This window comes from Arachis hypogaea, chromosome 17 (assembly GCF_003086295.3).
Source record: "Arachis hypogaea cultivar Tifrunner chromosome 17, arahy.Tifrunner.gnm2.J5K5, whole genome shotgun sequence".
Lineage (NCBI taxonomy): Eukaryota > Viridiplantae > Streptophyta > Magnoliopsida > Fabales > Fabaceae > Arachis > Arachis hypogaea.
In genome coordinates this window covers 13,952,854-13,975,307 of record NC_092052.1, presented here as the reverse complement: position 1 = coordinate 13,975,307, position 22,454 = coordinate 13,952,854, and the positions used below count along the sequence as shown (strand labels likewise).

The 22,454-nt window shown below is 31.9% G+C and overlaps 2 long non-coding RNA genes across 2 annotated transcripts; one reads left to right on the top strand and one right to left on the bottom strand.

Annotated features, from left to right (window-relative positions):
• Positions 1-2,240: 2,240 nt before the first annotated feature.
• Positions 2,241-5,067, bottom strand: LOC140180894 (uncharacterized). The gene is made up of 3 exons (XR_011874989.1): positions 4,755-5,067; positions 4,519-4,581; positions 2,241-2,526 (listed from the first exon to the last, which is right to left on the bottom strand). It is a non-coding gene; the product is annotated as an uncharacterized lncRNA (long non-coding RNA).
• Positions 5,068-5,321: 254 nt separating this feature from the next.
• On the top strand, positions 5,322-18,230 carry LOC140180893 (uncharacterized). Its single transcript, XR_011874988.1, has 7 exons — positions 5,322-5,439; positions 6,146-6,292; positions 6,692-6,768; positions 6,867-7,454; positions 8,797-8,866; positions 9,879-9,933; positions 17,671-18,230. It is a non-coding gene; the product is annotated as an uncharacterized lncRNA (long non-coding RNA).
• The last annotated feature ends 4,224 nt before the right edge of the window (positions 18,231-22,454 follow it).

The window sequence follows — 22,454 nt, the reverse complement described above, 5'->3', positions numbered from 1 at the left end:
AAATTGCTAACCCCAAAGGAGAATTTCAAGGAGTTTTAGGAATAGTATAAATAGAGAATAGTTTGGTACTTTAAAGGGGGACTTTTTAGACACTTTTACATTGACATCATAGTAGTTACTTTTGCTAGCTTTTTTTACTCTGCTTTGTATTACACTCCCGATTGGGAAGCATAGCAGAGAGGAAGTTGGTTTTCTTTTGCAATTTTGAATTTCAATTTTCAAGAACTTCTTCTTCATTCTTCAATATTCTTTACTACTCAATTTTAATGTCTACTTTTGCATTTATTGTTGAAATTAGAGCTATGATTCACTAAACCCCATTTTCATTAGGGGGAGGAGCTCTGTTTATTTAAATGGGTTGATAACTTTTCTTTTCCTTCTCAATTCAAAGTGGTTCATCCAAGAGGAAACTCTTGTTCTTCACAGATTCAATCACCATCGAGAGAGGGGTTGAATCTATATGAATTATATGGTGAACTTGAGAAAGGAGCTATATAACTCAGTTTAGAGTTCATCCTTTCATGATTTCTTTGATCAATACATTTTGGGTTGGTATGTGAGATGTAACCTCCCTTAGTTGAGATTCTGGAAGTTGTGTGGCCTTGGATTAGAAATTGAACTTCACCTCTTCTCATGACCAATTAGATCACGAGAGTGGCAATTGATTGTGTTGAGAGAAATTGAATTGCCAAGAGATTGGAATTCAATTATTCACAATCCGCCATGGATCTATACCCATGATTGAGAAGGAATTGAGCAAAATCAATTCATGACAATTTACATCTCTGACTCCTAATGATCTCTCCATCATTAATTCTCATTTCTTTTGTTCTTTAGTCATTTTGAATACCCACTACCCAATTCCCGTTTATCTTCTTGCAATTTATCCTTCTTGCCAATTACATTCTGTTTTCTATTTCTTGCAGTTTACTTTTCTGCTCTTTATAATTTCACAATCTTTACTTTTCTGCAATTTATCTTTAATGTCATTTAAGTTTCTTACATTTTAAGTTTCAGTTATTTACTTTCATTGTTCTTCTTTATTCAAGTTCTTTAAATTCCTTGTCATTTAACTTTCCGCAATTACATTCAAAAATCAAATCTCATGAATTCAAAACCATGTTTACTTGACTAAAATTTACCATTTAACTAAAGTTGATTAATCTACCAATCTCCGTGGGATCGACTTTTATTACTTGATACGACCCGGTATACTTGCCGGTAAACACGTGAATTTCTAATTTTTGCGTATCACAGAGGACAGTAGAATACTCACCATAAAACTTAGATAGAATTGTAGAGGATGAGAAGAGTGACGCGTGGCCGTAAAGTTATGGATCAAAAGTTATGGTGATTTGAAGTTTGATGGAGTTAGGATTTTCTCTCTTCTTCCTCTCTTTTCCATAGCTGCGCCTCTCTCTTATTTCCTAGGGTAAATGAGCTGAAATGCTCATAACTAATGTTTATATATATTGGGTCTTGGGCCCACTTGGGCCCAGTTCACTTGGTTTAGTTCGTTGGCCCAACATTGTGCCAAAACCTTTAAGATTAGAGTTTTAAATCGTATTTTAAATATTTCTAGCTTCCCAAATTATAATTTCTCATTTCCTAACCCTATTCACTTATAATTAATTTATTCAGCTGCAGTACCGGATAGATCTCAGCCGGTATTGCCGGTCAAATTTTCAGTGCGCATTTTTAGGTAGAAAACTATGTTTTTCGACTCAGAAAAATTCACTGAGTCCAAAAATCATATTTAAATTATCGAATTCTGATTGCTAAATTTTTTTAACCATATTCACTCCTATTTAATTTATTATTTAATTAATTACGGTTTGACCGGGTTTTTCACTAGGTTTTGTCCTCATTTTCTTCCCTTCATGGCTCCATATTCACTCTTCTCAAACCCTTCTGTGCCGTCGTGTCTTCCTCCGCCAAATCTCTTCCTACTTCCGTTGTGGTCCCCGCAGCGATGCCTGGTTTTGACTCTCCCAACTAGGGTGTGTAATGCCCTACTACTCAGAGTTTTACGCTTGAGTCGTAGAACAGAGGTAGTGTGGTGTTACGGACTTCTAATCAGGAAATATTTACAATTAATAGTGGAAAGATATAATATACTAGGAGCCTTAAAAAATGGGTAAAGCAAAATCGCAAAATAAAAAGCGCAACACTCAGAGAGCGGGATTACTTGCGTGCTAAGAAACTTAAAGGTTAAAGATATGAGAAAGCGAAGGAGTGAATAGAGAGCCAAGAATACTGCATAACTAGCTCCTGACTCAGCCTGCGAAGCCAAGGCTGGCCAGAGAATATATACATACATATACAGGTATCCCAAAAAATACTCAAAATATAGGAATCAAACCCTAACTCTCCCTCAACCTCTTTGAGGAACAAAATAATTAAGTTTCTTGGAGAGCAAGATAAGTAACTAAGTACATATATACATAAGCTGATAAACCAAAATATCCCAGGGACTACTCCGCTTCAGAAATCCAGACGCCTAGCGAGGAGCCTCTCGACCTGCATCTGAAAACAGCAACACAGTATAGGATGAGAACCAGGGGTTCTCAGCATGGTAAAGGTGCCACGCATATAACATATAAGGTCCTGCGAATGCCAGAGGCAATCCTAGAACTCCAACATACAGTTATAAAACTTAAACTCTAAGCAGAAGCCATAAAAAGGGTAGGTGACCTAAGAATCCAAAACTTACCTACTTTAAACCTAACATTAACACCTAACCAATCCACCCTTCCTCCGCTCCTCGATCACCATTGATTCAGCAAAGACAAACAAACAAATAATTTCACGCACAAGTAAGAAACAGGTAGTGCAAATAGCAAATATACAGTTAGCAGCGTATATTTTCAGTTAGGCAATCCCAAGTAATGCATAGCAGACAAAACAAACAAATGCACATGATGTATGTCTGTCCTATGGATGATGAGGCTCATCTGTCGGTTATCCAGCCAACCCGACAAGTCCGAAAACCTTAGACGGTCCCTCGTCGCGCATCCCCATGAGTCTATGCATAGATTTCTCATTCATTCATCATTTAATCATTCATTCATATATCGCTCAATGGGGGATATCCATTCCCGAGAATTTATACGTGTCCAGTCACCCTTACGACGTAGGGTCAATAGAGTATCGAGTTTAATCTGGAACACGTGGTGGCAAGCCACGGTTCTGTTACCCAGGGAAACTCGTGTCTCAGATACATCATTTCGTAAGCCGTTTGATATTCATAATCATAGCATAATCATTCATCAAAGCCATGGCATCATAACTTCATTTAACATCCACATCTCTTTCTTATATTTCATCATATTTACCTCTTTCTTCTTCCCCAAGCTACCTCAAATTCCTAACTTTCGCTAAGTACTAAGCTTACTATTAAAATCTAAGTTTAACAGGGCAAAACTAGAGGTTTAGGGGTTTAAAACCATGTTTAGATCATAAAAACACAAGTGCTGGAAAACAGAGTGTGCATGCGCACAGCTTAACAAGAAAACAGAACGTGTGCGTGCGCACGAATGTGTGCGTGCATACACCAGCCAAGAATTACTTGGTGTTCGTACACACACCAGCCAAGAATTACTTGGTGTGCGTGTGCCTTACTCCCTGCGAGCGCCACCAATAGAAAGCATATCTTGGTGTGTGCGTGCGCACGCACACTTTTTGAAAATCACTAGGTGTGCGTGCGCACAACAGTGTGCGTGGGCACACACCAGAAAACCTGATTCTGCTGCAACTTTGAAAATTTCAGTTTTTCGCACCGAATTTCTGGCGTCCATAACTTTCTCTACAGAATTCGGTTTTCCACAAACCTTATATCAATCTCAAGCTTATAAAACATTCTTTAATTCAAAACACCTCATTTTTCATCCAAAATTTGAGGAGCAAGTTATGGACTACCAAAGTTCATCAAAAATTATTTTTTACCAAAACATGCCAGACCCCATTTTTATCCAAAATCATATTCCCTTTTCAAAACTCAATCTCATTTAGCTCAACATACCATAACCATCAATACAACTTATCCTTCACCATAACATAATAATTCTTGCAATCCTTGCATTTCCTTAGCTCAATAACACCTTATTTCAATCCAACTTTACAAGTTTTACTCACAAACTAACATATTATTCCATATACACATATTGTCATCATCATAAAATTCTTCAACCATCATCATAACATTAATCAAGATAACAATACCAACAAATCCAAATAAACACCATTCAATCTCAACCATATCATTACATTGCCATAATCATAAATCCTTCGTCCATCATCATTATGCTAGCATATATATATATATATATATATATATATATATATATATACATTCAACTCACATGATCAATTACTCAACACATGCCCACATCAACTTATCCATCAATATCATAAAGACTAATTATTTAACACATTTAATCACTTCAACTTATCCTATAGTTCTCTAGCCTAAGTTTTCACAAAATCTTATATATTAAACGCGCGAAACATAAACCATACCTTGGCCCATCACCACGTTTAGTCTAAGGCAGCCACACTAGTCACATACACAGCCTATCAAGCCTGAGAAATCAACCAAAATCTTAGCACCAATCATCCACCAAGCCTCTAAATGCCCACAGTTCAATTCCAATGCACAAATATATACTTAATTCACACCTAATACACATGTATACTTCAAATTCAGATTTTACATAATAAAATCAAGAGTTGACTAAGGTTTAGGTAATCCTTACCGCACCTACACGCATAGCAACTCAAACCTGATAAGCTCCGCAAGCTAGATCGAACCTAGAACACCGAATTTGGCAAAATCTCATTACAAGGCTCAATTTCAAGAATCAAGAAAGGGGGTAGAAAATATGAGATGGAATTGAGACTTATCCGTGAAATTGATCCGATAGAAACGTAGAGCTCGACGCGCCTGACGCGTGGCCGCAAACGGTGCGGCGATCAGAACTCGGACGAAGAAGTTATGGTGAATTGAAGTATAGGTGAGGGTTTGGTGAGCTCTCCTCTCCCCCAAAGCTATTCAGCGTTTTTGTTGCTGAATGGGGAAGGAGATGATTCTGCCCCTTTTAAGTTATGGGTCCGGTTGGACCCACAGGTCTGGTTTGGGTCCAGTTCAATCGATTCGGCCCATCCGATTCAATTTTGGGCAAAATTTTTTTAAAATTAGAGTCAAAATTCTCGTTTTGAAGAGCTCTATCCTATTTTGATATTAGATTTTCATTTTTAATTTTTCTAATTAAAATTCAATTTATTGACTAATTATTTATTGATTAGCGGGGTTTACAGGGTGGTCGGCCAAGCACGTGAGGGACACTTTCTTTAAGTTCTTCGAAGAAAAGTGCCATGTCTAGTGGCGGTCCAGTCCCGTTGTTCCATTCAATGACCCTAGCCTATTGTTCGGCAACGCTGGTTTGTGCACTTTTTGTTTCTCTTATAATTGAATACACTTTGTTAGTTTCAAGTTGTTATCAATTTTTTTTTTTTTTTTGACATTGTAGTTTGTTCATATGAATTGGTTTTGTTACTTTGAGCGTGATTTGACTATTTTTGGATTGATTCATATTTAACGTATTTATTATTAATTTAGGAATTTTAAGATGGTTTTGTTATTGTTAAAATTGTCTCATTAGATGCTCAGAATAAGCATTCTAAGTATTATAATTAGCTTCAAATACTCTAATATGAGGAGAAAAGAAAGACTTAAAGTGCTAACTTATTGGCATATAAAGTAAATCTAAATAGTGAGAGATGTCTTTCTCTAGCACTTCTGTCACACATCTCAGATATAACTCATTTTTTGATAATTCGCTGATTTTGCATATATTATAGAGGAGTGCTAGGGGGCCAGCAACTTTTGGTATTTGTAGCCATCAAATAGCCATCAATGATGGTTTTAATGGTGTGAGATTGGTGTGGGATTTAATCCAATGGCTCACTTTTTCTTGCTGGTTACATGCTGGCCAGAATTTGGAAAAGTTGCTGGCCCCCTAGACTTTTCCTATATTATTTGTGTTGATTTATTGCTTTACTTGTATCATGGCGTTCACTCAACAATTTATTTTGAATAATTTTTTGACATGTTAATTATATTCAAATTATTGAAACTTGTTTGCAGGATAAGTTGAGGGGGAGAGAACGGGAGCTCTGGAAAAGGAAAGAAAGAGAAGAGCATGAAATGGAAAGGGTGTGGGTGAAAATCCAAAGAAAGGAGGCAATCACTTCTTTTCAGGCTTTACTTGTGGAGACAACCAAAAACCCTTATGTATGACTTTCATTCTATATATGGTACCATTAATGTTATTGTTATCTTTAGGATGCATTTGGTATGTGGTTCAAATGGAGATGGAAATTATCTAGATCTAGGTGCACATAAACTCTTTCACTAATGTTCTTTGATTGACCAAATTTTTTGATCTGTAGTTGTCCTTCAGTGCGTGTTATTCTGTTCTTATGTAATTTACAAACTCATACCTGAACGTAACATGTAGACTTGGAGATGTTGTTGGTTCCTTACCAAAGGCCTTGGCTCAGGCAGACATAGAGTTATAGTAATATGTTGTATCCAATATAGTTTGGTAAAATACTTTGATGGTTTCTAAGGTTCTTTTCTATGAATGTTTTCTTTTAAAACTTATTGCTTTCTTTTCTTTATTCTTTGTAGTTGTAGCATCTCGATATGGTAATTATACTAAAGGACAAGATACGGGAGTATAGAAAAGATACAAAGTATATGGTCAGGTGTGCAGCAGCCACTCTATTTCTAATCAGTTATAATTTGTAACTTTTGTAATTGCTATTGCCTTGACTTTGTAATTTGTTATTTTTTCACTTTGCAGGACATAGATACTGATGGTGTTGATTTTGTTTTCATTGACAGTCCAATACTTAGTCACATAGAGAATAACATATATGGTGAAAACCAAGTGGTAAGTTTGATATAAATTATAACAGCACCTAACACTTAATGGTAGTGTAAGGAATATATTATGCGAGGTTACCTCCTAACAATAACAATAATAAATCTTATGCTATTTACTTTCATTAAAGTAACATCATTATTGCTACCCTTAGGGTGTGTGTGGTTGGAGGAATTATAAATAATTCCTAGGAATTTTAAGATAGGAATATTATATTTCCATATTTGGTTCAAAGTTTGAAAAACTATTCCTAAGCAAGTTTGATTACAGGGAATCAAAATACCATCATTTCAATTCCCATCTTCCCCTTGAGTATCTTTAATTCCCATGGGAATGAAATCTTTATAACAATATAATACTTGAACCACACACACCCATATTGTTAGGCACCATGGACGGAATCTAAGCATAAGCTAGAAAAGGATCCTCAAGGACGTGAACTAATCCTGATATATATCTAGCTGACACTGAAAAGCTCTTTCGGTAACATATCAAGTTACTTCAGGAGTAAGTGACTATGTCTGAACTATTTTGTGTAGGTTTTTCTTAGAAGTTATGGCTTGTGTCTAAGGCTCACAACATGTTTTTAGTTTGTAAAAGAGTGTGCTTATTGTATGAATCGGTAACAGCATATGCAGTAGTTGCATCTTCAATTTCACGATTTCCTTTTTTATTCTGTCTTTACACACTCAAACTTTATATTATAATATAAAATTTTGTTATTGCTGTTAAATTTTGTCGTAATATTTTGTATTTGCTTTAAGTTTGGAAGTTTTTTGTTGCCAATCTCTGAACACATGGACTTTACTTCTCCTGTTAGGTATTACTAGCAGTCATCTTACATCAACAATGGATGGTGTTGGAGCATTTTCAATCCATTAGCTAATTATATAGCTAAGACGATCCATATATATAAAGACCAAGATCTGGCATTGAGATTAATGTCAGCTTAACATTGCTCTTTAAATTCATAATTAAGCTATTATATTATTCATAATTAATCTCTATTGAGCAAGCTCAGCAAGAAACGTTTATATAACTATATAAGCCTAGAGAAGGCAAGAAGAAGAGTCTCTGCCAATTTAGACAAACAATTAAGGAAATGTAGAAGAGTATAGTTGGATCAATTGTGCTATTTTTTAATATGTTTAAATAATTAAATGTCAATTTTTGAAATTTATAATAAAAGTATTACAAATTTACAATAGTCTTTTTTATTTTCAATCTTTTTTCTAAATTTTTATTTTATGTTAAAATTTGATATCTATGTCTTTTTAAAGAAAAGAAAAAAAATCTCTATAATTAACTGGCTAAAGGTAAAAATGATAATATTTTTCTTCTATATACTGTATGTATCTCCCAAGATTTAGCTATTTATAATATTTTAACTTTTTAATTTTTTTTATAAGATGCCATATGTAGGTGTAACTAGTTAGGTCTTGGTAAAAAAAGAAAAAGAATCATAGTAAATAAAACTATATTATTCACATGGTTGTATCTAATAAACAAATATATATATATATATATATGCCATATTTATTTATTTGGTTATGTTGTTGCAACTAATGTGATTGTATTTATAGTGTGCTTGATTTAAAAAATTTTATAGGAACTGTCATATTTAATCTTCACCCTTTTAATGAATCCCACATGTCATAGCAAGAAATCTTTGCCAATAAAAAAGATTGTCCTTTTGTTTTTCATTAGCTTAGTTGTTTGATTGTGCGAAAAATTGTAAATGCATATTAGAAAATAAGAAATTTCAATCAGAGACAGTAGGTTAGTCAAAGAGAGTAGGTAATGTACTTCTTTAACTTGTGTCTCAGTCTTCTGTCTTTCTCTTTTGCAGCTATGAGTAACTTTCTTCAATGGTGATCTCTCAGCTTACTGCTTCATCCATAATAAGAGAGGAACTTGAGGTGATTTCAAGGCTTTCACTGCACTTCTTCAACTCCCTTCTTCTTTTTGACTTTCTTGAATTTTTTAATTCAGTTATTTTTTTTGCTTTTAAGTTTGAAATTGTTTTCGTAGTGTTTGAAATTCGGATAGAATTTTAATCTCTCTTGATGTCTTGATTTTCAAAGTGATTATTGGATTAGGCATATTGATGTGTTTCTTATATTTTCTTCCATTTTTTTTATCTATTTAAGTATTTTCTTTTTGTTTTTTTTTCTTCTTTCACATTCTCTATATGACTATATTGTTCCAGTTAAGAATCATATTTGAGTTGATGAATCGGAAACTATTGTTTGTGGTAAACCCAAGAATTATTGCATACGAGTTAAATACATCCCTCCACGTTGTTAATAGCATTTGCCGTGATATTTCATTGGTACACTTTTTAGAAGATGCTGCTACTATTTATGATCAAAAGATATAGTTATAATTATTGAACTATTTTTTTTTCCTTTTCCTCTTATTTGTTTCTATCTGAAGGCATTCTTTTGACTTAATTTTCTTTTATATCGACTGTAGTTATTTAATTTACTTGGTGATGATTCTCATATTCCTTTGAAAAAAAGTTGTGGCCTCTATCTATATTTTCTTTTTGTGGATAATGTTGTTTCAAGTTCAAATGATTTCGTGACAGATGTTTCTCGAATTTCTGTTCTCAGATCAAGTCATTTGGTATACACGTATTTTGTATAGTCTGAGAATTTGAATTATTCTTTTTAGCTTTATAGAAACTATTAATGTAAGTTACTTTTATTTGTGTTAACTTATCTCTTTCTATAATAATACAACTTTTTGTTAATAACCCATTGAGTAACACTGTATGTCTGAGATCTACAAGATAAGTTGATTCCTAGAAAATTGTATAATCAATGAATTGTATCAGTGGTCGTTGATACTAAAGAATGTTGTTTAATTTCTTTGTATAGATGGCAATCTTATTGCATTGAATATTTTTACTTTCTCCATGTTACTCAGGATGTTATTTATCAGAATGCCAAGTCTTCACATAATCTGGGTACTGGATAACATGGTAAGGCTCTGACTACCAAAGATAAGCAACAACTTTATAATGAGAAGGATTTGAATTATAATTCAAATTAGTCATTATCAACAATCGTAACACTAATTTAGTCATTCTCTCTGCATTATTTGCACATACTAATTAGTAATTAGAGTACTACTATTAAGATTAAATTTAACAGAAAAGAATCTGATTATGACCGTACAAATACACAAATTACCTACTAGTCAATATAATTTTTTTTGTGTCTAAACATGGAAAGAAACAAAGCAAACACTATCCTATATCCGAACGAATGATTTGCTGGAGATCAGCACAAGGCTCAGACCAAATAACATGATTGGAGTTACTCTTGGCATCATATCTAGTCATCCAATCTGTAGCTCTATTTGCTTCTCGGGACACCCACTCAATGTGAACAAGCTAAGGACGAGATAAAAGCTCCTGAATTTTGTGAACCAAATCTGTTACTTCAGATGAATACCCACTTGTAAGCTCATGCATGATGGGCAGAATGTCAACGCAATCTGTTTCACATATAATATCCCTCAAACCGCAATCCCAAGCTAAAACCAGCCCCCTCCAAGCAGCAAATAATTCACATCTGATGATAGACCAGGGGGAATGCTTCCAGAGCAGCCCGAGATCCAATCTCCCTTAGAATCTCTAATAATACACCCAAATCCCGCTAAATTTGAATTCTGATACAAGCTTGCATCACAATTAACTTTAAAACTGTTGCCTACTGGTGGTTCCCAACACAGGCAATTTCGGAGAGACCTAAAGGCATTGTTTCGATTCCTGTAAACCTGTAAATCCTTGGCAGTAATTCTGGCCAAGGCAACAACCTTGTGGTCTGTTCAAGGTTTGTCAGTATTGAATATATCATTGCACCTATGTCTCCATACCCACCAAAGCCCTGCACCAAAAGACGCCTCATTGTTAGCCAAGGCCTTCCGAAACCACTCTTCAAGAGCAGTACCAATTGTCGAGTTCAGGATACTAAGATCCAACATATGCCAAATTGCCTTTGATCGTTTACAATCTCTAAAGCAATGATCCATAGTCTCCTGCACCTTATTACATCTCTTACACATATGTGAAGAAGCTAAAATAAAAAATTTCTAATTCTTTAGTTATCTGTGGTAATATCATCAATAACTATAAAAATCAACACAACTTTACTCTTTTTAGTTTTTTAGTCGATCTAATAAGGATTGCCTTGTTTTGAAATAAATAGTAGAATTTCTTCTTTCACATATATTTATGATATGTTTGCTATTTCATTGTGCATAATTTAATATATTTGGGATATTTGTTATGATGTTTTCATTATATGTTTCTATTTTAATGATGATTGAGATCGATTATGGATTGCTACAATTGTAATGGTTTATTTAATTTTTCGTCTCATATTAAGTGACCAGTATTTTTTCTTTTACTAAAAGTATTGGTCCTAAATTTTGTTCGTGCTCAATCAACAATGATACATAAACTTATAGTTAATATTAGAATTTTTTATTTTTAAATTATTTAAATATTTTGTTTACTAAAATATGCAACGTGTAATATATATATATAAAGTACAAAAAATAGAAAATAAATAGAGACGAACCCACAAATAATAAAGAGGGGGCATTTGTCTCCATAAATTTTTAAAAAAAAATACTAATACTTATATATAGATGTATATATTTGTCTTTTGTTATATTATATTTATTTCTAAAATAAAATGTAAATTATTTTTGTGTTTTATGTTAAAAAATGTTTTGTTAAACTTAACATATAATAATAATTATATTATTAGATTTGATTTAGTATAAAAATAAAAAATAAATAAATAAACTCAAAAAATAGTAATAATTAATTTCATTATATTAGTTAATTAGTTGATAATTAAATTAAAACTTAGTTTTCTAATTAAATAAAATTTAAATTATTAGCTTTTTTTAATTATTTAAGATACAAAATATATCATCTATATATTAATATATTGTATTAATATTCATGATTAAAACGGTTATGATTATAGTAATTACTTTGGTTTAAAAATTTATTTACACCACAAAGATAATAAGTAGAATATGAAATAATGAAAAATAAAATAATTGTTCAAGAACATATATAGAAAAATAATATTTAATTATATATGTTAAAAATAAAAAATATTATAAATTACTTTTTATTATTTTAAATATTATAACAGGTGTGAAATTATTTTTTTATTATTTTAAATACTATAATAAGTGATTGTGTATCTACATTTTTAGTTTTTATCAATATGTATAGATAGTTCTAAACTTCTAATTTAAAATTTTAAATATATCTAAATCAATTTGGGTTAGTCGAGTGATTAACCTACTAGTCCACTTAAACAAATGTCAAAAATTTGATTTCGTCTCGTATGTGTAGCACTTCAGTGGTCAATTGCATATCCTTAAATGGAGTTTAGATCTACGACAGATTAGTCCTTAACTTGCTGGGTATCATGGAAAGCCATATATATATATATATATATATATATATATATATATATATATATATTTGTGCCCCAACAGCTAAATTGTTTTAGGTCCATTACTAAATACAGAGATAAGTTACTATACACATAAAATGTGTAACAACTTAAAAAAATATATCTAGGTGCATCCGAGATAGGAGTGAACACAGATCGGATATGGCCAAAATCTCAATCCGACTCACATTAAAATTACCAGGTTGGATCGGATCCAATATCCACTTTTTTAAGTTTGGATCTGATTCGAACATTTGCGGATCAAATCGAATATCGGATATATCCGCAAAATATAAAAATATTTTTAAAAAGTGTATTTTTATTAAAAAAATCAATAAAATCTATTTTTTCTACTCTTTTAATAATGTTTACTCCTAAAATGTTATTAAACATACTTTTCTTAAATAATAAAATAAAATAATACAACATATATAATAATTATTAGTTGAAATAAAACATAAAAATGATATTTTTTTTTTTGCGAATTCACATATATACGATCAAATCCGATCCATAAACACCCCTAACCCAAGATATGTTACATCCGTATAGATGTACATATGTACCTATTGTGCACGCGAGATAAAGCCAAAATGAAATTCAGCACAAAATTATAAACTTCTTAATTTAAAATTTAGATGTATATAATTAAAATTAATGATTTAATTTAATTCAATATAAATAAATGTATTTGTATTATTATATTTATATTTTAAAAAATTAAAAATTAATTAGGCAATATCTCTAATTGACCATACAAGTATAATAATATAACTACGTTTATTTGTATTGAATTAAATGAAGTCGTTAATTTTAATTATATCTATCTAAATTTTAAAGTTAAAATTTTATATTTTAAATTGTTTGAATAAAATTAGATAAAATAAAATGATATATTTTTTTTTATCTCAGGTATGTTTTTTTAAGGTGTTTCACATTTTGGATGTAGAGTATCTAATTTTTGTGCTTATTTATCTTTTATTTTTTGTACTTGAAAAATGTAATAATAGTGTAAAAACATAAATATTTCCGGAGATAAAGTATTTTAAATAATTTAAAAATAAATAATATTAATATTATCAAAGTATATATACTCGTTAAAATTTTAATTAACTATTTATTTTGTTTAAAAAATTAAATTTATAGATCTCACAATGGTTATGAGATTCAAATGAAACAAAGTTAAGGCTTTATTATAGTGCATGATTTCTTATATAGGATCAATCTCTTTATCACATATATATAATATATAATAAGACACAACTTTTGTTTTCGTTCATTCGTTTGGGTTTATTCAATCACTACAAAAAAAATTATTTTTACTGATAAATTTTTAGTGACAATATATAATATAATATCATTATATATTTTATTTAATTTATGTTTTTGCAGCAATTATAAATTTGTTATTATTACTATATGTTATAATGACAATTATATATTTTTTATGGCTATTAAAATGGTCTTTATTGGCAATTATGTAATTATTGTTAAATTTTTTTAGCAACAAAATATAAAATGATTAATGTTTAATTGCTGATAAATATATTAACGGTTATTTTTATTGTCGCTAAAAATAAAATAAATTATCGTAAAAATTAATTTTTTTAGTAGTACAAGTGTCAGAAATTTAAATCTCTCAAAAAATTCGTTTTTGACCTACTAATATAAAAGGCACCACTTAATATATCTAATTTAAGAAAATATTTATAATAACAAACCATAATATATATCTATTTTTCCAAGATTCAACAATTGAAAAACAAACATTGAATTTAATTGAACCAAAAGGCCAGTATATAAACCCATGATCAATACAAATAATATAAAAAATCATCACATTAATATTAACTTTATTTAGAACATAGTCATATAAATTTATAACATATCAATGCATTTGTATTATTATTATCGCCAAAAAATTCCATTAGAAGAATCCTCCGCGGCCATAACCATTGTTGAATGGATTATTTTGGTATGGAAAACCAAAAAAGCCTCCACCATTGTTATGGTTAGAATTTGAATGGTAAAGATGATTTCCAGTGTCATCGCCGCCGCCGCTGCTTCTCCCAATACCATTCCTATTACTTACATCGTAGAGAAATAGACTATTATATCCTTGTTGATGTTGGTATGATGGATACCAAACAGGAGCATTTTGGTCACCAAATTCTCTTGCAGCGTCAAAAGGGTTGACACCAGTAGCAAAAGCTATGCTGGAAAAAGTACTCATACTTCCATGAGTAGGGTATGATTCAATAACTCCGGGATTAACTTGATCCATGGTTTGATCTATTTGAAAAATAATTAAAACAAGTCATATTGAAAAATTAAACATTTATTATTAAGACAAAATTGGCCAACAACAATAACTTTGTTTAATAATAAAATTTATCAAATTGATTGAATATACAAATTTTTTTTTTGGTACTTTATTTAACAATGAATTTTGCTTAATTATAGAATCTACAAATGTAGAATTTTTTTTTATAGAAAGATAAAAGTTTGATATTTTAACTAACAATTTAAGATTTTAAAGGAATAATATAGAACTCTTTAGTGTAAGACACTCGATTATGTTCTTTATCTATACAAAAAATAAAAAACTATTATAACTCTAAAAATTAAAATTTTAATAAAAAATATAAGAGATCTTTACTATATGATCCATATCTATTATTTCATAGCTAAAAGAAAATTTTGTGTAACATAATATATGGAGATTTTAGAAAAAAAATAATTTCTCTTATCACTCTCCAAAATTTAAATTTTGAGCAAAAAACATGAGATCTTTATGTATACGATGCAAGTATCTATTTTCAAATATTTTTTTCAAAATGATATCTAAAGCTAATACAACATTAATTAAAAAAGACAAAGAAAGCTTACCACCATGATAAAATGTAGATGTCACACTCTCAGCTATAGTCGTAACTGCAGCCTGATTTGCAACCATCTTAAGTGAAATTTGATTTTTCAAAGTTTGCTGAAGAACTACAAGAATTTCTTCCATCTCTCTATTTTTTTCACAACTTTGACCAATCGTATCCCACCAATTGGTGATGTTGTTGTCATTTTTAATTGTTTTTAAAATTCTAGAAAGAGTGTCGGCTCGTTCTTTCTCAACATTTAATCGATCCACAAGTGAATCGTTCTTTTTAATAAGATTTTGCATGTCCATCCTAGACATTCCCTCTATGATGTAACCAAGAAACTGATTACTACCTTGAGGTTGTTGTTCGTTTGAGAGAGCCATTTTCATTGTCTTTAACGAAGAATCGCCATAATAATAGGCTTTTCCATTGGAAGAATATATGATCAAATCAACACCAGCATCACATAAAGATTTTAATTCATTTGCTTTCTTCAGTAAGCCATCTTTTCTCTTTGTAAAAGAGATTTGACAATTTTTTTTATTCTCAATCCTCTTTATCTCTATCTTTTGTCTCCCTTTAGTTTTTTTGATCATTTCACCACCATTCTCCATTTTCAAAACAAGATATTAGTAGTGACTTAGTATATGTGATGTGAGTAAGATAGAGTATTGTGTAATGATGAACATGTTTCATTATGTTTATATAGACTAATAAATATTTAGGAAATTTAATTTCTATTTTACTTTTTGCATTATTTGTTTCTCTCAGATAATTTATTATCATTTGATCTTTGACTTTCTAATAAAAACTATGCACATAGACATCAGATACCAATATATTGTGATAAAACTAAGAGTTAAAAATTCTATAATACAAAATTTAAATGAAAAATACTTTTTTTAGAAAATATATTAACATTTCTATATTTTCAATCTTTCTCTTATATAGAAAAAAAGGAATATAGATTCTCTCAACTTTTTTCTTTTAATTATTTAATAAAGTGTAATTTTTCATCTTACACTCTTTAAGTGGAATAAAAAAACATTTGAGAAAAAATATTAAATGATAAAAATTAAATGACATTTTATTAAATAATTAAGAAAAAAAATTGAGAGAATCCACTCTAAAAAGGGAGTATATTTGATTAATTATTTTTTATTTTTTATTTTATCAAAAACATAAGAGAAAGTGAGATTTCTTTGCAAAACCAAAACAATACAATTAGGTAAGTAATAAAATTTTGTTTTTATTCAACCAATAAAATTTAAAATACATTTAAATAAATGTGAAAAATATATGTTTAGATTTAGTGTCTCATATTTTCTCTCTCTTACATTTAAAATACAAAATCAATCTCTCTAAAAATAAATGTATTTAAATTTAAAACAAAATATAATTCAAACAAGAATAAATTACTATTTTACTTTCTAATGTATGGGCTAAGACCGAATTTTATCTCTAACATTTATTTTTATCCCCAAACATTTTATTTCGTCTTATTTTAGTTTTTTGGTCAAAATTAAATTTTTTTTCTTCCAAAAATACCATTTTCATCTCTATTTTTAGCTCTTTTTTTTCCTTATAGTTCTGTCATTTTTGCTCTTAGATCACTATAACAGCTACTATGACCAATACAATTATGATTTTTGTCGTTATTTAGAAAAAAGAAATCATAATGAAAGGAAGGATATTTTTGAAAGGAAAAATTTTAATTTTGACTAAAAAATTAAAAGAGGACGAAATAAAACAGTTGAAATAAAAAATAGAATATTTTAAACATAAAGACAAAATTAAGACTTAACACAAACGTTAGCGATTAAAATAATATTTTACTCTCTAAACAAAAATAACAAACCCTAAATTCCAAAATATAAATATTAAATCCTAAAACTTAACAATTAAAATATTTAAATTAAAAACAAAACACAATTTGAATAAAAATAACAAATCTTAAATTCTAAACTCTAAACACTAAATCATAAACCCGAAATTCTGTTTAAAAATTAAATTTTGAATCAATTATGTTTAATCATAATTTTGAATCATTTTTCTTTATTTTTGTCACAACCGCTCTCTCGCAATCCTGTGCCACCGCCACCGCCACCGCTGCTGTATCGCGACCCCGGGGTCTCCCGTAACTGCTGTCTCGTTACTTGTTTCTTATCAACTAAGTTGGATATTAATTTTACTATGTATACGGATGGTTATTTTCATTCTAATGTAGATGTTTATTTGGGTATACTAGTGGTATTTTACTTGATTTGCTTGATTCTACACGCACATACTCTGCAGGATGTTTATTTTACTATGTGTATGCGGATGGTTCTTTTCGATAAGATATGGATGTTTATTTAGGTCATACTATTTGGATGAACAAAATAAAGTGGCACGCGATGAAAGTGGCGAAGACACGACGCAGCGGTGTGGAAGCAAGGGGCAGAGGTGCAGCGTTGGAGCAGAAGTGGAACAAGACCTCTAGCTCGACAACGGTGCAACGTCTTAGAAAGGAGAAGAAGACACACAATGGCAACGTCGCTTGCAGGGAAAATAGGGGTGGCGCGACGCATGGGAGAATAAGGTGCAGGCGGTGCGGCACGTTGCTTCTTCGGACATTGGTGGCAGTGGTAAGGTGCGTTGGAGATGGCGTGATAGGGAAAGGGGAGTGAAGCGGCTGCAGTTAAAGGAGAGAAAGGTAAAAAACTAGAATTATGGTGGATAAATGAGGTGGAATATTTTTTGTTTTTATGAGCTTGAAGTGCAGTCCATTATTCATTTTATTCGTACCTTCTATTGTCTACCTAGCAGAACATATTTTTTTATTTTAAAATTTTACTTTTTAATATTATGTGGTTAAATAATAACAACAATAATAATAATATTGATAATAGTAATATTGATAATATGAAATATTAATTATGAATACAATTCATATCGTTAATTTTAAGTGATTTGGCTAGTGAACAATATTTTAGGAATGAGTTGGAGTCTGGAGGTTACTTCCATACAATTTAGAAAGTGGATTCATAAAAATAAAAAATAGTATGTACATACTAAAAATAAATAAATATATATTTTTATATAAATATATATTATTTAATTTATTTTTAATGTATATTTTGTACTTTAATATATATTATATACGAAACTAATTTGATTGTTCTTTTTTTGTATATGTATCATGATTTTTAAAAAATAATATAATTAATTTTTTAATTTAAATCATGATTAAAGACTAATGAGTTATTGACTAAATAGTATTTCTCAAACTGAAATACATAATGTTTAAAATTATAATTAGAAGAACAATTAAAAAATCTAAAACTATTTATAAACATGTTGAATATATATTGTTTTTTTTTTTCATTCCTAAAATTTGAAATGAAATCATTATAAATTTGTTATCTTGACTAATTTCATAATAATTATCATTTACACGTTAACAATATATACCATATATAAAAAAGGGAAAAAAGGAATTCACTTTTAATTATTACCTCAAAAAGAATTGACATATAGAAAAGAGTTTGAGTAATTACCCAAATATATAGTTAAAGTTTTTAAAATTAAACACTTTAGTCTTTTAGATTTTAAAATACATAAAATAGTTTTCAATATTTATTTTTGTTAGACAATATAGTTCTCCTTCATTAATTATTAACAGTAATTACTGACATAGAATATTAACTCACACACGTAACCATTAAATATCTACGTATGTGATATGGATAAATCAATTTCGATAATAAAATATGTAAGACCCGGTTAATTAACGGCTAATTAACCCATATATGAGAATTTATTCTAGAAAGCCAAAAATGATATTTTTATGGCTTAATATGATAGAGGAGATTGAGACGAGAATTTCGGTACCAATTTTATAAAAATCGGACCAAGATTGGACCGAACGGGCCAACCGGACCCAAAGTGGGCCCTTGGCCCAACTAAACTAAACCAAAACCCTAGTTTTCAGCACTCTCTCTCCTCATTTGAGACACTAAACACGCTGAAATGGAGGCCATGGAGGGAAGAACACTCTCTCAAGTTCTATCTCTCACTTGATCTTCAAACCACCATAACTTTTGATCTAGAGCTCCGATTGCCGCTCCGTTTGCGGCCACGCGTTCACCGCGGAGAGTTCTACAAAACCCATACAATTAATCTTGAGGTAAGCCACGTTTTACTGTTCGAAATTCCAGCCCTTGATTTCGAGTTTCATGAGTAAAAATGTTGAGATTTTGGGTTCTTTGATGTTATAGGACCCAACTCTCTTGGAGGAGAAGGTTAATCTTGTCTCCTTGGACCTTGGGTGTGGTAAGATTCTCAACCCTAGTGTGATTTTGTTGTTCTATGATGTTTGGGTTTTGAGATGTTGTGTATGGGTATGATGGTTGTGGCTTAGGTTGTGTATGTGTGGGTATTGGAGCTTGATTGGTGACTTTGAAAAGCTTGGAAAGGGTTTGGTGGTGAAAAATCTGTTCTTGGAGGTGTTGAGGCCTTGAGAGCTTGTGGATAAGTGGTTTGGAAGTGCTCCGGGGGAGCTTGGGAAAATCGGCTAAGGTATGGTTTCGGTTTCCCGTATCTAATATGTAATGTGGTAGGAAATACTTAGGCTAGAGGCCCTAAGATAGGCATTGAATTGTTGATGTTGTTGAATGATTGAGATATATGATGTGGTCATATATGTGATGATGATTATTAATGCCTTAGTGGTATGATGTATGAGAAATATGCATGTTGTGATATATACTTGATGATTGGTTATGGTTGAATTGTGGGTTGAACCATGTTGATGGTGAGTATGATGTTGATTGTGTACAATAATAATTTATTGGAATTGGTGTTGTTGAGAATTGGCATGAGGAATAGTATATGATATGTCAATGTGTTTGAGTTTGAGCCACTTGGGTGAAGTGGGGTAAAATGATGAGATAGTGATTTTGGTAATTTGTGGTAATGTGTCAATGTGTGAGTTGAGGAGGCTTGATGTTGAATTTGATATATTTTGATTGATTTCAAAGAAAAGGGATGAACTTGGCATGTTTTGATTGGTTTTGAAAAGAGTTGGAAATGACTTGTTTTGAAATTGGCACTTTGTGGTTTTGTATGAAAATATGGTTTTTGGGCACACTTTGGCGGGACATAACTTGGACTACGGATCTCCGTTTTGTACCAAATCTGTTTAGAAATGAAATTGGATCCGGGATGTCCATGCCGTTCAAAGAACGGGTGAAAAACGATTTAAAATGAGGAAGTTATGTCCGTTGGAAGATTGGGGTGTAAATCTGTGAATTCTGCAGCTTTTAACTTAGAAAATTTTTAGCAGAATGACCCCTTGCGCGTGGGCGCACCTGGCGCGTACGCGCCGATCTTCCAGAAAGCGCCATCCACGCGTGCGCGTGATGTGCGCGGGCGCGCCGATTGTGCTGCACCCAATGCCCAGCCATTTTCCAGAGAGTTATGCCAGAACTGTGCCAGTGTTGTGCCTGGGGCACGAGAACACCCGCGCGTACGCGTGGTTGGCGCGTGCGCGTCGATTGGCAAATCTTTAATCCACGCGTTAGCGTGCATGACGCTTGCGCGTCGATGAGTTTTTGAGGCCATCCGCGCGTACGCGTGGAGTGCGCGTACGCGTGGCCCTGTTTTCATCCCAAAGTTGATTTTTGAGTTTTAAAAGCCAAATTTCATACTTCTAAGCCTCCGATCTCACCACTTATGTCTTAAATCATTATGATATGCCTAGCATGAGAAAAAGGGCTAGTGACTGTGGTAACTTGCGAGTGAAGCAAGGGGAAAAATGAATGATCAATGAGGATCAAGATGATTATGTGAGATGCGGAGGATGGTGGTGGAAGTGCTTGTTAAGCCATGGGCCGAAAGGCTATAATTGCTAATGAAACGGCTGGTTATGGATTTAACCGTGAGCCGGAAAGGCTGTGTATAATATGAATATTGGCTGGTTCTGGACTGAACCGTGAGCCGGATGGCTGATATGGATGTTGATCCATGGATGAGAATTCATGCATGCTTATGCTGAATTATTGATAATTGAGATTTGCACTTCCACTATCAGAGGCACGAGATCCCTGGGAGGAAGCAGTGGCTAGCCACCACGTGCTCCAGGTGGAGGCTCGAGACTCTGTTGACCCTATGTCGTAAGTGTGGCCGGGCACTGTGAAAGACCCGGATGAGCTCGCCCCCGAAATATTCACCAGTGAGGGTGATGGATATGGATCATGTTTATGATCAAGTTTATAACGAGTATAACTCGAGTTGGGGATGCGCGACAGAGGGACAGTCCAATGGTTAGCTACCAGGACTTGTCGGGTTGGCTCTATAACCGACAGATGATATCATCAGCCACTAGGGACAGGCATTCATCATATGCATACTATGTGAATTGTTTGAGATTGCCTATTTGACTGCATATTACTTGCTAATTGTCTAAATGTCTTAACTGCTCCTATTTGTATATTCTTTGTCTGATATAACTGTGTTTGCTATAATATACTCCTGCTGGTGGTTGGGAGGTTTGAAGGAATTGGAAAGGGAAGTATTAGTTAGACTGAAGAATCTTTAGTCAGATACCCTTATATGGTTTAGCTTGTTTATAAGCTTTGATATTATCTGGAGGAAGTTCTAGGATTGCCTTTGGCTTTCCTCTATTATTATGTATTATATATGTGGAAGCTGTTACCGTGCTGGGGACCTCTGGTTCTCACCCATGCGGATTTTGTGGTTTTCAGATGCAGGACGCGAGGCTTCTCGTTGAGGCATGCTGGAGACTTCTGGATTAGCGAAGATCCTTTGTTCTTGGGACTCTGTTTTGGTTTATATATCTTGTTTAGATACTTTTATCTCCATTAAATAATACAAACTGTGATGACTCCTTCTAGAGGGGATTTTTGGAGAATAGGTTTTCTGTATTTGTGTCCCTTTGGGTTTCCTTTGGGGTTTCCTTATTTTATTACATGTATATATTATTATGCTCGGACCGGTTATCTTCGCAGCCGGATTTTGAGTCTTGATATTCCCGTTTTTGACACTCCTTTGTATATATATGATCTTGCGCTAGCTTATCCTTTGCTCGTTACGTTATCATTTGGAGTGTTGCGCGTTCGAGTTATGGTTTTTGTTTACCC